Source organism: Euprymna scolopes, chromosome 15 (assembly GCF_053919585.1).
Source record: "Euprymna scolopes isolate OS-2025 chromosome 15, ASM5391958v1, whole genome shotgun sequence".
Taxonomy (NCBI): domain Eukaryota; kingdom Metazoa; phylum Mollusca; class Cephalopoda; order Sepiida; family Sepiolidae; genus Euprymna; species Euprymna scolopes.
Window position 1 is genome coordinate 84,318,608 of NC_136496.1, and position 14,552 is coordinate 84,333,159.

Here is a 14,552-nt window from a genome sequence, read left to right on the forward strand (position 1 = left end):
TCATACTGAGATTAGATATATTCGTTTTTAGTTATTCAATGTGCACCTGTGCGTGTGGTTATCATTCATTACTAATAAACCGATGCACAATTATAGAATGCACGATAAGTCGAAACGTTTTTCTTCGTTATTTATGTACAAGCTGGGAACAAATGTTAAATCTGTTTCTTTTTTGTTCCAAAAAGTTAATGATCCAACTATGCATTTTCTGTTCTATAATAAACTAGCGGGAGTACACGGCGTTGCCCGGGTGTTTGTAGGTGTGTGTGGTGTTAAATAAAAAAAAAGAAACCGGGGGGGGGGTAGGATAAAACCGGAAGCCCTGAGGCGAAGTTTGAAAATAAAATCTGCCAGCCAGAATGAGTTACTGAAAGATGTTTGAATTTATTAAAGTAAGAACCAAATCGACAGGTGTGCGCCCGGAAGTCGTCGAGCAACGACGACGACGACGACGACGACGACGACGACGACGACGACGACGTAGGTTTGTTTGTTATAAGCGAAGTAAAAAAAGAAAACAATGCTTTAATTAAGCAAGGGGTAATCAAAACATCGAAAAAACACAAAAACAACTAACGTAAGGCAAACGAACGATGAAAACAGAAACGAACACGTGAAAAATGGCTTAAATAAACCTGTTTCAATATCCAAATTTTAAAAATCGGTGGGTACCTGGGTGTTTTGGGGGTGTGATCGGGGGTGGATAAGCGAAGTAAAAAAAACAACAGAAAAACGAAGATTACTTGAAAAATGGCTTAAACAACACTCGTTCAATATTTAAATTTAAAAAATCGAAAAAAAAAATCACACCACGATTCGAACCCAAATACGTTTAGATAATGAACCAAAGCCTTAACTAACTGAGCTAAAGCGACGTACATGACATGTGTTCGGTTTATCAACTATACAAATAAATCAGGTCACGACGTCATCTGACGCATGCGTAGAATTGGTCATTGTCACGAGATGACCGTTTTTCTTGAACCCCCTGTCGAAAATTGTCGATTTCGGGATGAAAAAGTTAACGTTTTGGCTAATTTTTCGATATTTTCCGAGCAATGTATGGAGCTTTGATGTGATACCGAGTTTGTGAATTTACGTCGTGTCTGTCAAAAGTTTTTAGCAGACATCCAAACATGCACACATACATGCATATATTTTCGCTTTTATATATATGGATGAACTCAGTAACAACTTTCAGTGAAGAAAGTTCCATCTAGTGAAATGAGACTCATACAATGGTGGCACTGCTTACACTCTCTGGAGTAAGGATTGATTATAACTACGCTGATCCATTCGGATTTTTTTATCCGAAAGGAAATCAAGTTAAACAATGCTGTGAAGTACGTAAACAACTATAATATACAACCATAGAAATATAATCAAATGTTAAATAATTTAAAAACTATTGAACAATGCAATTTAATAAAAATCAACAATTTGCAAAAGAAAACGAAATGAACTTGTCTCTATTCATAAAAAAATATGAATGTCGTTGCTTTGAAGGCGAAAATTATATACAAAACAAGCACACTGACATAATTTACATAAACTATATTAGCAGAAGTATAGTTCAAAAGTACATGCATCTGGCACTATAACTGCTATAAATCATTGTCACGCCGTTAAGATGAAACTGTATTTGTTATCTCTGTAAATCTATTTACTCCTGAAATGAGCTAATCATCTTACAATAATTAAACAGTAATTATATTGCAGAGGATATATCATAGAACTAGGGCCATCACGATATATATATATATATATATATATATATATATATATATATTTATTACACTTACAATATATATCACGATAGATATTTGAGAAAATCTTTGTAATTCATTTCGGCCAGACATTTGGCTGATAAGGGGTTAAAGTTCAACAATTTGACTTTTGAGAACTCTACCAAACTGCTCCGCCAATTTTGTGGTCTAAACACTTGACATTTTGGATATAGGTTCCTTGGACATGGATCTAACTTAATAAGAATGAATTTAACTTGCACCCAAAACAATAAATGTTAAGGAGTCATAATAGGGATTAAAGTTTTAAAAAATGAACTCTTCGGTCTCTACCAAATTACTCAGACAATTTCTCGTCTAAACATTGGAAATTTTACATAAATGGTATTTAGAGATAAGGCAAGCTTTTCAATCGGTTTGGGTCGAAAATTTGAGTTACTAATATATAAATGTATGTATGCATGTATGTATGTATGTATGTATGTATGTTTGCATGTCTGCCTTCAATTTTCGACAGAGGCGACGGATTTTCACAAGATCAATATCGTTTTGAATCTGACAGTGGTTGTAATAGCAAAGACGTCAGATTTTTCCCCGTTCTATTTCTCCTTCACGATATGGGTTTGAGTCTGCCTTCCTCCTACCACTTTTTACTTTTTTTTTTTGCTCAACATACACCTCCAAACACTCGGGCAACGCCGGCTTTATATGCTAGTTATTATATAAACGTCACTTTATGTGTGTGCGTGAGTGTATGAGTTCCTTCCTAAGAGATTCTGAAACAGCTGAGCTTATCTTTTTCAAATTTCACACTAAGGCGTTTTATATGTCTAGCAGTGTTCTTAGATATGTCTTATACAGAAATTCATTTAGTAAATATCGAATATAAAAAAAATCAGATCCTAATAATTTTTTTTTCTTATAGATAAAAAAATAATTTTTACAAGGGGGTTTTAATACGTTACACAAGCAAGGAAAATAGTAAAATCTTAAAAATTATTTCTTCTACAAGAAATCAACATAATTATCAACATCTAGAAATATTGTACAACGGTAAAGCATTCGACTACAGATCTAATGATCCCTTGTGACGATCCAGGTGTACCTTCACGTTTATTTTCTTTTTTTCTTTTTGATGATCTCAATTTACGATTAAAAAAAAATGAGGCACCATTTAAAATCGTCGCAAACTTTATTTTCATATTTTAAAACTAAACATGAATCAAACATGACTTTCAAGAACACTTATGCTCAACACTAAATATCAACCGACGTGATATTGTAAACAAATACAGACGGAACAGGATGAAAGATATTACTATTATTAATTTTATTTTTTATTTTATTTTAATTTATTCATTTTTTTTTTTTTGCTTTATAGCCCACTGGGCAAATTATTCCTCGTAATATATAATATTCAATAGATGATTGACTCTATAATAATACATAAGAGACCTGCATGAATTAAAATATTATGTTGAAGCGTATTTTATGTCTGACAAAGCTGAGCGTCAAGCTAGTATATATATATATATATATATATATATATATATATATATATATATATATATATATACTAGTTTACCTACCACCCGTTGGGTCAGTATTTTATATTAGCTATGGAATTCATGTATGAGGGTGACACTTGTGATGCAAAGAAAATAGTTGTTTTTTTTTTTTTACATAACAGAGACATTTCTATGAAAGTATATTAAAATGAAAAATCACGGACGGAACACACAAACATGAAAAAAAATCCTCCTTATTCATGTAAAATTACCTATTTTTCCGAATAATCGCTCAAAAATCGAACATTAAACATGATTTTCCTACAAATCGAACGCCGCCGAAAGTCATTTAGCAGCAAAAACGCGCATGAACCTACCGATGAGAAATATAAGAATGGAACACCCAAATTGGAATCTTTCAACCAAGTTCTAGAAACTTAAAATCTAAAAAAAAAATAATTGATAAAACCTGAAGCAAAAAATAAAACCTAAATAAATAAAATAAAATAAAACTAATATTGAAACAGATTAGTAAATGTGTCAACAAATTCACCGTTCTCACAAAATTATTTTGTATCTAGAAATGTAAACAACAAATAAAAACGAAGGAAGGAAGGCAGGAAGGAAAAAGGGACGGATAGAGGGTGGTAGTAGTAGTAGTAGTAGTAGTAGTAGTAGTGACTTTACTGCAATTGTTCTTATGTTTGTCAACGGGTTAAAGTTGTTTAGTTGTAAGAAAATAGCAACAGTATAGTTATAATAAAGAATAGTTGCAAAACACCTCCCGCTCTTCCCATGTTAAATAATAATTTCGAAATAATAACGTTAATATTTCAGTGTGCAGGTCAAAATCTGCAAAAGAAGCGATTTGTGTTTATTTGTTTACGTTGTTATGGGCTAATGTTTATGTGCGCATGGGAAACCGGATGTCGTAAACCGGAAAGTTCGTTAGATCATTTGTTACATGGCCATCTGGGTTATATATATATATATATATATATATATATATATATATATATATATATATATATATATATATATATATATATATATATATACAGTGATGATCATATTTATTGGCACGGTAAAATAAAAGTTAAATTTTGTCTAATAAATTCTAAAAAAGGGATTAAATTAAAGAAAATAACAAAGTATATTATGTATTTTTAACTGGCCTTTCCGATGCAGCAATCGGAATTTTAGAAAAAAAAAATAACAAAGGAACAACAAACATAATTGCAAAAAACCCTTGTTCAAAATTATTGGCACGGCATTGTTTTTCTTTTAGTATCAGTATAGTATCAATCAATTTCCGGTTTACGTGCTTTCTGAACTTTTTTATAGCCATATTATGCTTGTTTAACGCTAATTCAGTGAATAATTTTTTTCAGATAATTTTTAGATAGCGATTTATTTAAACTATTATAAGTGACTAAATTATAATTTTCAATCGCCATGGTTAAAACTAAGGAACACAGCGAAGACGTCAGGAAGCTTGTTGTAGCATGCCATACCAATGGGGAGGGCTATGATAAGATTTCAAAGAAGCTAAACCTTCCCAAATCCACTGTTAGAGCCATAATAAACAAGTTCAAATCGCAAGGCCACGTTATAAGTTTAGAAGGTAGAGGGAGAAAAAGGATTCTTTCCCCAAGAGATGAACGGAAAATTGTTCGACAAGTAAAACAAAACCCAAGGATCTCTGTTGGGGAGATTGTTGATGAACAGAGCACCTCTGGAGTGAATGTATCTCGACATACAGTTGGTAGAGTTTTGAAGAGAGCTGGTTTAAAAGCATGTCGTCCGAGAAAGACTCCCTTATTGAAGCCTATGCACCTGAAAGCAAGGCTAGCCTTTGCAAAACGTCATATTGATAAAGATGTTGCATTCTGGAAACGTGTTCTATGGACTGACGAAACGAAAATAGAGTTATTTGGCCATAATAAAGTGTCTTATATTTACAGAAAATCTGGCGAAGCTTTCCTGCATAAGAACACCATACCCACAGTGAAGCACGGTGGAGGCAGTTTGATGTTTTTGGGATCCTTTGCTGCCTCTGGACCAGGGCGACTTGTTAAGGTCACAGGTAGCATAAAAAAGGAAGATTATGTTAAAATATTGGATGAAAACCTGAAAGACTCTGCTAAAGAGCTCTCACTTGGTCGTCGTTGGTGGTTCATGCAAGATAATGACCCAAAGCATTCGGCTAAACTGACTAAGAAATGGCTTGAGGACAATCATATTAATGTTTTGGAGTGGCCATCACAAAGCCCAGACCTTAATCCAATTGAAAATTTATGGAGAACATTAAAATTGAGGGTAATGCAAAGGAAGCCTAAGAATCTTATTCAATTGGAGGATTATTGTCAGGAAGAGTGGGCTAAAATTACTACTGAAGAGTGCAACAACTTGGTTGTAAACTATGAAAAGCGACTGAGGAAGGTAATCAAGGCCAATGGCTATACAATTGATTATTAAATAAATCGTGCCAATTATTTTGAACAAGGGTTTTTTGCAATTATGTTTGTTGTTCCTTTGTTATTTATTTTTTCTAAAATCCGATTGCTGCATCGGAAAGGCCAGTTAAAAATACATAATATACTTTGTTATTTTCTTTAATTTAATCCCTTTTTTAGAATTTATTAGACAAAATTTAACTTTTATTTTACCGTGCCAATAAATATGATCATCACTGTATATGTATGTATATATATGTATAAATGTGTGTATGTATATATACATATATATATGTATGTATATATACATATATATATATATATATATAATTATATACTAAACCAGCTTGTATTTCCATCGTTGAAAAATATTAGTCTTGAGAAATTTACAAAATAACTACTGAATAGAATGCATTATTAAAGATTTGCCGCATGCCTTTTTTATATGTGGATATATAAGCTGATTTAATTTAGAAGAAACGTATTTGTCGAGAGGAATGAAAAAACTAAGTTATAAAAGTGATGTATTATCGACGAAAAATGGACTGAATGTAACATATACTTTCCATATCTCTACTATTATATAAAAGCCACTTTGTGTGCGTTCGTTCTTCATGGGTTCCGAAACGGCTGAGTCTATCTTTTGCAAATCTCACACAAAGCTATTTTATATGGCTTGCAGTGTTATAAGACATGTCTTGTACAGGAATTTATCCGATTACTCTCGAAAATCGAAAAATCCGATTTTTAAAATCGCTTTCCCTTCATAGACCCAAAAGAATAATTTTTACAGGGGAATATTTTACGTTACACCACAAATGGGGATATTGTAAACACACATACGCGAAATTTGTTGAACGACATTATCATTATCATTTTTAAATTTTTTTTCTTTTTGGCGACTTAGTCCACCGGGTAAATCATTATTATTATTATTTTTTTTTTTTGTGACTTAGTCCACCGGGTAAATTATTCCTAGTTATATATTATAATCAATAGAGGATTGATTCTATGATAATACATACCAATCTGCATCAATTAAAATATGTAAAAGCGTATTGTGTGGCCGGGCAACGCCAAGCTGTCAGCTACTTAGCTTATATTTGTTTTCTTGAGAAATATTCGCAATCAAAAATTGACAACGTGTAATCATCAGTTGATAAATCGGCTCTGTTTGGGTCCAACAAATTTGACGAAGGTAATGTAAGACGATTAATTTGAGAACGCATAAGTGTCAGAAGGAGCGATCGATACAGATGAGCGCGTGTAAGGTGCATTTACATGCGTCAAAAGTAACGAAGCCGTGCATTTCTAATTAAGCCTGTCTGTCACTGCCTTCTCTTCTCTTTGTTTTTAAGGCCAATTAGACGAACGTGAATGCATAACTCATGTTTATATTTAAGAACGTGTTAAAGCGATTGCTTTAATCGTCCGCCATTTTATTTTTAAACTCGGCCCTGAAAATGAACAGGGATTAGACCATTCCGGTAATGATCTGTTCACCGATGACTCCAGTGTAATGCTGAATCTTTGCGGTTCTAGGATCAACCCTCACAGGCTTTGCCTTCTCGTTTTGAGAATGGGTTAGTTTATATCTAATCACCTGAGGCTTCCTAACCGGGAAATGTCGACGAGGCTGTGGACACACCTTTCGCACGTCACAGTGCCCCTGCTAGGGGGCGCTGACTTTTCAATGCCATTTTCCGACCCCAGTATCATAATTCTTGCAGTGGGAAATACCTAAATACTATTAATCGTAGACAAGTATAGGGCAAATACTATCGACTTTTCAATGCATTTGCGGACGATGCATCGACAAGGAGAAACCGGCCAAAAGAAAAAAACAAATATTTTGTTTAATTAGGTGTTAACTGTAGTTTTTCTTATGACTAAACATATTTAACACAGTTTTTTTGATTTCTAACGTATGTTGTTAACTAAAAATAAAAAAATAAATCGGTATTTAAGAACTTAAAAAGGTAAATAGATTCTCTTTTTTTTTACATAGGCATCACCGCTTATCAAGGCCAAGAAGTCGCTTGAGGATAAGGGTTAAAGAGGGTACAGTAGAAATTAGACAATATAGTAATCGTAAAAAATGGAAATTCGGTAAATGTGTTAACTTATATGGAACGGTTCATTAAAAACTTGTTTACGTTAGACTTGAAGTCAGCCATATTGTAGTCAGCTGGAAAGCAGCAAACGGAAGAAAATTCCACAGGCGTGCAGTTCTAAGAAAGAAGCTTGGTTCATGGAATCTACGTTTAGGTTTAGGCACAGATAAAGAGTGAGAAAAATTAGTCATAGTGTTTTCTGCTAGACGGATGTTTCTTGTGAAAATCTGGGGAGGGGGGACCATATATTGGAGCTCAGCCGAGCACTTGCCATGACTTGATGTCTATTTAAACTGCAAATACACGGCACTGAATTGCAAAAGGAAAAGAAATATATAATCCTCGTTTTAATGCAATATTTTCTAAATGTGTTTTCATATTTTACCTTGCCCAGTAACTTCATTTTATGGAGACCGAATAAACTTCATTTTATGTAGATGGAATAAACTTCTTTAAATTTTAAAAGATAGATACTACTCCCTTTTAAATGAGAATGGCTGTATAGTTTCAAAGAGTACTTTAAATTAGAACACTGTTTATATTACTAAATAAAAATAATTAACAACAATTAAATAACTTAAATCCTGAAATATATAATTGAAATATAATATTCTTACTTCGGTAACAGTAAACTTATAATTTTATTAATCAAATATCTTAACAATCGAAAACGTAATTTTAATAGGGCCGTCATTTATACTGCCGAATAAAATATACAAGAATGTTTTTTTAAAAAACTTTAACTTTGAAATCTATGTAATTATAAAACTATGTGAACCTCCTGAGCTCTATTCCTTGCTTGCTGGGATCTTGTCTTCGACAATTGGGGAATTCCATCATAAAAAATTGAGTGACAGGTGAATCTTTATATATATATATATATATATATATATATATATATATATATATATATATATATATATATATATATATATGATTGTTGAGCTGGATTAAATCCGACGATATGAAATAAAATGGAGGTGGAAGGACCTGGATACTCAACGTTTCGCCCGATTTATGCGGTCTTCTTCAGGAGGGATGGTCTCCATTTTATTTCATATATATATATATATATATATATATATATATACATATATATGTATATATAATGTTACGTTGTGATTTGGTTTCAAGCGCACGTGATGCGTATCTTATTTTATTAGATATATTATTATAAACAACCTTTCTATTGAACTCTCATTATTGACGATATATACACTTGTGCCCGATATTATTCATACCCCTCGGATCTTTGAGATTTCTATAAGAATATTGCTCAAACCAGAAGGTAGGCAATATTAACGGGATTTCAAACAATAAATCAAGCATAAGCATTTAATCTAAACTCAACAAATAAATAAATTATGCAAGTTTGAAACATTATACAAAGAAAAACAATAATGGCACTAGTTCAAAATTATTCATACCTCTCTTACTAATAGTCAATAGCATGCCCTTTATTCTTAATAACTGCCTGTAACCGTTTTGGATATTTATCAACAAGGTTTTTACAAGCATCAACACTGATTTTTGACCATTCTTCAATGCAGTAGTTCTCCAAATCCCTCAAATTTCTAGGTTTCCGCTTTTTAACCTCAGTTTTCAATATGTGCCAGAGGTTTTCGATATGGTTCAGGTCGGGACTCTGGCTAGGCCATTCCAAAACATTAATTTGATTATCCTCAAACCATTTCTTGACTATTTTGGCAGTATGTTTTGGATCATTATCCTGTTGAAGGACCCAGTTTGGTCCTAAATGGAGCTTCTCCGCATCCTGTCTAATGTTTTTCTGGAGTATCTCCAAATATTGCTCCTTCTTCATGGTTCCATCTATCTTGACCAAACTACCTGGACCACTAGCCGAAAAGGAGCCCCAAAACATTAGGCTACCACCACCATGTTTCACCGTGGGTATGGTGTTCTTTGGGTTGTAAGCTTCTCCTTTCTTCCTTCAAACGTAAGAAGCATCCATATGGCCAAACAATTCAATTTTTGTTTCGTCAGTCCACAAAATACTTGAGAAAACGGACTCTGGAGAATTCACATGGGTCCTAGCAAACTTTAGACGTGCTGCAAGGTGTTTTCCGGTGTGCAATGGAGTCCTTCTTGGTCTTCTTCCTTTCAGACCATTTTCACGCAGAGTCCTTTGCAATGTTTGCCTTGATATTTTTATGCCAGAAGACTCCAGATTTTCTAAAATGTCCTTATTAGTGGTGGTTGGATTTGCATTAACACTTCTTACAATATTCCTGGTGGCTCTAGCAGACAGTTTCATTTTCCTTCCTCTACCAATCAAGTTGTTTGTTGTGTGGTGGCTCTGGAATTTTTTGATGATGCTCTGTACTGTTGCTGTAGGGACCTCAAATTTCTTGGAAATTGACTTGTAACCTAAACCATCCTTATGTGAATTCACAATTTTAGTCCTAAGATCATTACTAAGCTCTTTTTTCTTCCCCATTCTAATAATTTTTATTCTTTTATTGGTTTTCAGTTGATATCATTTTAATTTCTGAAAAATGCAAAAAACGAAATGAAATTAATCAAAGGTTGTATAAAAGCATTCAAAATAAGAATCAAACAGAAAACAAACAGTCAGAAACTCGATTAATACTGAAAAAATAAGGGGGTATGATTATTTTTGAACATTGCAGATTTTATAAATAGCTGTATATTTCTTTTATTACAAGTATCCCGAGATTTTAAAATGACGAAAATGATCAGAAGAGGTTTATTAAGAATATGTATCAATATGGACGTAAACAATAAATGCTTACAAAAGTTACACCTAATAAACTTAATTTTCAAGGGGGGTATGAATAATATCGGGCACAAGTGTATATATATATTAATATATATATATGAATGTAGAATTAGCTTTAAATATGCGTGTGTATATATATATATTTACATATATATATATATATATATATATATATATATGTAAATATATGTATAGATATACATGGGTTTATGTGTGTATATATATGTATATGTGTATATGATATGTAAATATTAGTACGTATAGGTATATGTATATATATATATATATATATATATATATATATATATATATATATATAGTTATCAACATACAGTACTTTTTCGTTGTATTGCAGCTTATCAGTGGGGCTAGAATAGCATCTTTCCCCAGCCGAAGATTGAACCTACAACCAACACATTGATAGTCGGCACTTCTAACTACTGGCCTATTGGGTCGGAAATCACAAATGACCTTTTCAAATGTCTATTAAATAAACATTCCACCACCACTTTTACAAATAAACAGCGGGCTTCACTTTATAGCCAATTAAGTAGCGGGCGAGATACATTAACGATAGTGGTCTACCCAAATACATAGAGGCAAATCTTTATTATGTAGCTGATAAAATGATTAAAAACTTGAGTTTACCATCCAAAATACAGTTATAATGGGAGATTATCTCCTTTTGGCTTCGGATTTATATTTACAAATTGTATAAATAAATAAGTATTGGTAAAATATATTCACATAACAATTCTGTTTTGCATTAATTTGTTCCCTGCTACCTAGGTTAAACCAAGACATGGTGATACTAAACGCTATGTTTAGAATACTTATACTAATTTTAATCACATCTCATTACATAGTTTCCATTATTGAAAATATCTTAACTTCTAGGTATTTGAAGAAAAATAATAAAAAAATAATTCCGAGAACCTTGTATACTTAAAATCTAATAGGAAAGATGAAAATGTACGAAATTCTGGTACAGTTGAATTTTAACCTACGCTGCTTTCCTATTAATACCTTTAAAATATATCCTTTAAAAATAAAAGTTGTGTGATTAATTGCTGTCGAATGCTTATTGTTTAAACTAAACTGAAATCTAACATATCTTTATTTTCAGAAAAAAGGATATTCCAGTGCATTCTTATTTCCATTTTCTCTGTGAAATATAATTCAACAAAACATAGCCATTATTTGAGCTCCTTCCAGCATTACAACTTATTTAAAAATATATATCTTTTACATACAAATACAAGATTATATTAAACCTACTTAATATTAAAAAGATAGGAAGGAAGAATATTTGTTTTATGTGTTTTATATACGCAAAACTTTTACGATAAAGAAATTAATAATTCAAAAGAAATAAACAGATGAACACATCAACGGTAAAAGCAGACATGTTGGGCGGACACAAAAAGCTATCATCTCGTTGTCTGTTCAGTTGACATTTCCAGAAATCTTGCAGGTTTGTTATTAACACGATGACAGAACGCAGACACTATAAACGCAATGATATATTAAGAGAATAAACGGCATAATCGCGTTGACACTCCGGATCTCATCAGATCACCGAGATTAAGCAACGTTGAGCCTGGTTAGTACTATATGGGTGACCATTTGGGAATTCTAGGCGTTGTATGTTCTCTCCGCTTATCTCGGCACTTGTTTCCAGTCGTCTTGTATATAGACTTCACTTGCCACTGGTATTTAACAATGTCGACTCAGGAAACGTGTGATTGGAGATTGCGCACCTCCTGCCACAAGAATTTCACGCGCAGGCAGCCATTACGTGGGTACCGGTTGTCTGTCAAAGACTGAAGAAGCCTATCCTGTTATTAAGACAATTTTGTGTTTATACAAATTAACTTTCATCGATACAATAGACATGAAAAGTTATTTTGCGAAGTATTTTTTATATACGAGCGTAAAGATTCTTTTATTATTTGGATATCTAGCCCTTTGTTTGGCCAAAAATTTGATACGAGTGTCAAATACTGAGGCCGCGTTGTGAACGAGAAAATTGTCGAAGTGAACGTTGGTTCTGTGGAAAATTACTTGATTGGGATATATGGGGGGTGCGTGGTTAATTATCCAAACAGGGCAAGCCAAGGCGTGACGTACCGAGCCGGGGTTAGTTAGATGGAAATTCCATGTCTGCTCCGACTCACACCACCGCTTTATATATAAGGCACTGCAGAGCAAAGAAAATCAGTTTTGAACTCAGGATTTGTTTGAATCGGATGGAGACCGTCATTTGCTCCAGACACCAGCCCGTTCGACGACGTACTTATCCTTTAACCAGTTAATTAGCAAGAAATTGGTTGTTAAGAAGATACCAAGGCGCCGTTCAACCATTATTGTAACTACCAGAAAAATGTGAGTTGTAATCGACATTTTCACCCGTTTTAATTTGAATTCTTCTGTGAAAAACTGTACATAATTTAATTTTATTTTTTTTCCTTTTTGTGGATAATTAATTTCATATAAAAATACAAGCAGAGTCGGCGACGATTATAATTATTATCATTACCTGCAAAAGCGGAAGAAAGAAGAGAGAGATGATCATCAACTGCTGCATCTAGCGTCAAATAAAACTTATCTTCGTGAAAGCGACTGACACTGCGTTGTATGACTTTGATGGGCGAATTACAAAGAACTGCACTTGTAACTGTGTGAGCATTACGGTCTCGTTTGTGCACCATCTTAACCGAAGGAGGTCGCCCCCCCCCCTCATATGGTTATATTTGTGGCCGAGAAAGGAAAGAAAATAAAAGAAATCACCCAGGAAATATCCTGAAAGAAAAAAAAAAGAAGTGAACCCCACGGCACAACAACGATATTGTCTTACTTTGAACTTTTACGAACTTTTTTAGTCGCTTTGTGGGACTGATACACAGAAATCTCAGTTCTACTGAGACACATCAAGTGCACCTATTGTGGCTGTCTTATATTTCGAACTCGGGTGATACTCTCCATTACAGATCGGCAGTTATTTTTTTTTATTTTGGCTTGAGTTGATTTTTCCTAGATATCGGTCTTGCAGTCTTGAGCTTTGATCGCGTGTTTAATAAAACAGAGAGGGGAATTATTATATGTTATTTTGTTAAAATAAAGAAAGTGGAGAAAAGGGTTGATTTGCCGTTAATTGTCGTAACTGTTGCATTGTTGAGAATAATAAGAAAAGAGAAAAGGTGAGAAAAAGGCTGAAATAAAGGAAAAATTGGTCGCGTCACAGACAAGCCGTGGCGGCCAGAGAATTATCAGCTGACACAGTGTGCGAACCGATGGACGAGATGGAACGTATATTCTTGTATACAGCAGGGTTGCGATCGGAGAGAAAAATCTGTTGATGTTTTTTTGTGAATAAATAATTGTAGTGAAAATTGCATCTCGAGCTGAGAACCGTAACATGTTGTAAAAGTCTTGATTACGGGAGCCACTGATAAAATGGTTGGGATCCATGGTTAGATATGTTGTCTAAATTATTGTTATACACATGACAACAATTGGAATAAAAATTGAAATACGGACTGAGGAGGCAGAGAGAGAGATGAGAAACATGAATGAATTCAACTTGGGGGAGTGTAACGGTCGTTAAATATAATTGGATAAGTTAGAAACGAGTGGTCAGGAGTTTGTCGACAATAGCCCTTAAAAGTTAGATGAAAAATCGCAAGGGGTTGTTTGAAGTGCATACGCAGCGCTTGATAATCAACAACCACAGTTAATAATGAGGAAACCAAGGCAGAGTTTTCGATAGTCCTGGTGGCAACTGCAGTCGTCTCTGGTAGAATTCCCTAGTAATCTGATTTTGACGCCGTGAGAGAGTTATGCAGACTAGGACAACAAGTTGGAGAGGAGATATCCGAAATGGGAATAAGAATTGCGATGTTAGCAGTAATGGCCTCTCCTGACGTTAAAAATGCGCTGGCAGACGGAATAATTGGAGCAGATGTTTC